This window comes from Pygoscelis adeliae, unplaced genomic scaffold, assembly GCF_000699105.1.
Source record: "Pygoscelis adeliae isolate BGI_AS28 unplaced genomic scaffold, ASM69910v1 Scaffold77, whole genome shotgun sequence".
Lineage (NCBI taxonomy): Eukaryota > Metazoa > Chordata > Aves > Sphenisciformes > Spheniscidae > Pygoscelis > Pygoscelis adeliae.
Genome location: NW_008825216.1, coordinates 2,759,206 through 2,764,268, shown reverse-complemented (window position 1 = coordinate 2,764,268; position 5,063 = coordinate 2,759,206).

Genomic DNA, 5,063 nt, shown 5'->3' with positions numbered 1-5,063 from the left:
GGGTAGATGAGGCGCTTAGGGACATGGTTTAGTGGGCATGGTGTTGTTGGGTTGATGGTTGGACTCGATGATCTTGGATGTCTCTTCCCACCTTAATGATTCTATGATTCTATGATTCTATGATTCTCCTTTCTAAAATGGGTAACCTGTGCTGTAAAATGGGATGGTGGAATACAAATACAATGGCGAACCGTGCTCAACACTAATTTGAAGAAGCAAAACAATCTTTTTCAGCACTTGTATAAGTCTAGGCAGGGGAAATGATACTTTAAAATATATTAATTGTGCCAAATAGAACAAGAGCTTTAATATATGCCAAGACAAAGAACAGATTTTTCTGTACACGTGTGTGCCATTTGAATGGAACACAAGTTTCCCCCTTGCGTGCACTCTGGCGAACTAAAATCGTGTCAGAACACAGTAACTTTATTTTTTTCTTTGTCTTGGTCTTTGTTTACAATCTGTTAACTCATATTCCTCACAAGGCACAGGATTAAATACATGTGGAGGAACTGGCTTTGCATAAAATGCCACGAACGGCACAAAAACCGACAACCAACCAACAGCCTCCAAACAATTTTCAGATGTGTTTTGACTTGCAGTGGACAAGTGGAAAGGATACGAGATGTTCACAAGAGCAGGAGGTTCTGAATTACAGCTCATCTCTGGACTTTTTGTTCGACTCAATCCCCTAGCTTTCAAGTCTTGACCTATCCATAAAGATAAGAATAAACACATTTATCTTTGCTTACAAAATGATACCCCCACAAGTATGAATCATTTAAATTTTGTTATCATCTCCACAGCTAGACTACTAATGACCACAGAGCCAAAAAAGCCAAAGCTAAATGAAGTCACAGAGCCATTTCTACATTTGCCACAGCCCAAGTCCAGAGGCAAATTGGAAATTTAATTTTGAATAATACATTTAAATTAAACTGAATTCAGCAACTGAAACTCCATGAACAGTCCAGAGAATTCCAGATCTCCCAAGCTTTTCTGGCGATTCGTTCACTCAAACTGTAAAAGTTACAAACATTAGAGCTAGACAATTTGAACTGTCACTAGCTGCATCAAAGTTGGCAAGAACACTGTTTCTACTACTTCCAGATAGTTTTTAAGTATCTACTGAATAAGAGATTGAGTTAAGACCACAATGGAATTTGAAAATACTATTAGGCACAAAAATGCTTTAAAAAATCCAAACCGTATTTCCAAATCAATGCCACAAACATAATATGTCCTTACCTATATTGTGAAACAGCAAATGGGGAAAAATTTAAAAAATAAAATATGTATCTTCTCTGGTAAACTATTTCACGATATCAGAAAACAATCAGAATAAGAGGCTTCATAAAAAGAACTTTAAAAAAGAAAGAAGTCTGGCACTAGGTGTTTCAGCCACTGGAGAAAATTTCCACTTATCCCAAGTAAGAGGTTTGTTTATACTCTGAAGCACAAACATTTGTTCTGTTCCAAATCCTGCTCCTACTCTGGCCTTTACATGCACTTAAATATTTAACTACCATATTTCTGGAAGCGCTTAGCATCCATTTAAGTATCTCATCTCTTTTTTTCATACAGACAGTTCTAGTTCCAGAACTTTATAAGATGGATTTCTCTGGTTTCACATTTCACTTACCAAACTACATATACCTCTGCCTTCTCTCACTCTCTGCAAATACAGTACGTATTTGCGCATCAGTTAAGGCCCTATTACATATGAAGTGATGTTGACAATGAGAATTGTACTCACTTTCAAACCAGGCTGCGATGAACTGGTCCTCTTTGCAGACAAAGCTTTGGCTGAGACCTGGTTCTGCTCTCCTTAGGACCTGTGATATTCTTTAATAACCTTAAGCTTAATATTCTTTAATGAAATAATATTGTTACTTAAAAATAAAGCTCTGGAGGGAAAAGAAATTCCAACCCCCCGGCCATGGGCAGGGACATCTTCAACTAGAGCAGGTTGCTCAGAGCCCCGTCCAACCTGACCTTGAATGTTTCCAGGGATGGGGCATCTACCACCTCTCTGGGCAACCTGTGCCAGTGTTTCACCACCCTCAGCGTAAAAAATTTCTTCCTTCTATCTAGTCTAAATCTACCCTCTCTCAGTTTAAAACCATTACCCCTTGTCCTATTGCAACAGGCCCTGCTAAAAAGTTTGTCTCCATCTTTCCTATAGGCCCCCTTTAAGTACTGGAAGGCTGCAATAAGGTCTCCCCAGAGCCGCCTTCTCCCCAGGCTGAACAACCCCAACTCTCTCAGCCTTTCTTCAGAGGAGAGGTGTTCCATCCCCCTGATCATTTCTGGGGGCCCTCCTCCGGACCCGCTCCAACAGGTCCGTGTCTTTCCTGTGCTGAGGACTCCAGAGCTGGACGCAGTACTCCAGGGGGGGTCTCGCCAGAGCAGAGTAGAGGGGCAGAATCACCTCCCTCGACCTGCTGGCCACGCTTCTTTTGATGCTTGAAAGGAATAACTTCTCCCCATCTTTTAAATTACCTAAAAAGCCTTGAACCAGAAATTAACTCAGCTGGGTTCGCTAATGTTCATTCCTGGTTGTTCTTCCATCAGCCCCCTACTAAGTTAGATTGATACACACATGCACAAGTCCTGATAATCACCGTAGTTACAGTAACTATGTTAGTGATCAGACTATGTGCAGTCTACATGTTACTGATGCATGCCAGTGGACCTAGATTATATAGGAGCTCCTTTATCCAGTATATTTTTATGCAGCGCACTGAGCTCATTAATATAGTCCCTGTCACTCTTTTCTTTAAGGGGAATGCTGATCGCGTTAACAAAGAATAGTGACAGCAGCTACACAGCCTTTTTCAGCCAAGTAGTTTCTGCTGACTGGCACACCACGCTAGCCAGCCGTTTCCTAAAGCATTGCTCCCGAAAGCTACATAGTGACAGCCTCCCAGCCAGATGAATTTTCTGGGAGTTTGGGTCTTTTTTACCTTACATGAACTTCATCCTTTTTCTGGGTGCACTTAACTCATTTGTACCAAAGATCTTAATCTCCAGCGTTCATAAAAATGCTCGTGAAGAGCAACTTTTCTTTATTTGTTTTTAGAATAGATTAGATTGTACCCAACAGCACTTCAAAGGCCAACTTATCTTACGATAACCCAGGAAGTTGCATAAATATTTGCAGGTACAGCTTGACCTTGCATAAGGGTAAGGAGTGCAACCTACATTTACCAAACTTTATAAATACTTGTTAGTAAAATGCAGAAAAAGTCTGAAAATTTGCATAACATAGAAGCAAAATATAATTTTCAAGCTCTTCTGCATGGATTTCTACAAGCAACAGGGATGAAAAGCTGCACTGCAAATTTTCACCCCTCCACTTCCAAGTACAACCTTAAAACGCCATACCAAAAGAGTGACCTGTAGAATTCAATCTAAAAAGCCCTAAACCCAATTGTTGTCTTCTATTTTCTTTCAGCAATCTAAAGTGATGGACCTGAAATTACCAGACTAGAGAACCTGGGGTTCACAACTCTGGAGAACACCTTCCAGACAAGCTCTGTACTTCTCGGACCACACAGCGCAATAGAAAAGTTAACCCAATCACGCAACTAAGTCCCAGTGACATTAGCAGGAATCATCCCTGCATAATGACCTGCAAATCACATTCTAAACTGCGGAAAGATCCCCACATTTCGTTATCCACTTGAAAACACACCAGGAATATAAACAGCAAAGTTTACAGCCTCACAGCTGTTTGATGCCAAACTGGCATATCAAAGGAATTTCAGGTGAAGGGGGAAAAAAAAGAAGAAGAAGAAAAAAAAAAAGGAGTTCTACAGTTGCTATTTAGGTCAGAGAAACTTAAGACATACCCCTGCACTAAGAGCACTAGCTATCTGAGCTAGCATCACTGTCCACACGACATAGGTAATTTCCCCTTCATCTGCAGGGCACAAAGGCGATAGGAACAACAGCCCCTGCTATCTCAGTTCTTACTCCAAGATTTACCGCACCTGATGTAGCTCTGTAAACAGAGAGGAAAGCCAAGGAATCCTTTTGCTTTCTCTATCCCATGGCTGCATGGAGAAATAATAGAGAATTACTGCAATTTTATACTCCATCCACTAAGGAGAAGAGTATGAAGTAGTAGTATGAGCAGAAATGATTAGATTAAAGGCAAGACTATTGTTCACGATAAGGAGAGAATGTAATTTTCATTCCATAAATATGGTGACTTCAAAAATAACTGCTGATCATGTAACTGCAAAACAGCCAAACTTCAACAGCTCGGTTTTCGTCTAACATAGGTACTATACCCAGGCCAACTGTCAAGTTCCAAAAATTCTTGCCACCATGCCCAAATCTTTTATCCAAAAATATTGTCTCGCTTCTCAACGTTTAAAAATCTAAGGAAACAATGGCTGAACCAATGTGACGTTTCACAAGCACAATCTTTTAATGCAATATATTTATCATCAGCATACAGGTTATGTGCACATACAGTCCAGCAAACCATCAGAGATCCAGAAAGTCTGAGACAGAAAGATGAGACCTACCTACTATTTTACCTCTTCGGCTAACTTTAAAAGATAGTTGTGACCTTTTAAAGAAATGTATGGGGAAGTTTGATTATTCTACTTAAATCCTATTTAAAATGTATTTGAACTGAATTGTAACATATAAAGTAGAGAAAACACCTCCGAGAAGCTTGGCACTTTATTACCTGCAGGACAGAAACGTTTTTCAAGTCAATTCCGAGTTTTCTGTCTCACTGCGCTGCCTTAATCGTTTTGCTGGGCAGCAGTTTACAGCACCGCACATTAATAATTACCGCCAGCCGCAGCTGGGCAGAGACCCCAGATCACCGCCCGCGGGAAGGGGCACCCGGGGCCAAAGCAGGTTTTTCGGAGGAGGACGATCCCCCCCGAAGACGACAACGGCAAAACCCAAAGCCCGAAGCTGACTTTTGCAGATAACAGGTAAACTCCACAACGCCCAGCCACCGGCGGCCGAGAGCGGCGTTGTTTACCAACAGCCGACGGGACCAACCGGGCTGCCGGGCGGCGCGGCGCAGCCGGCGG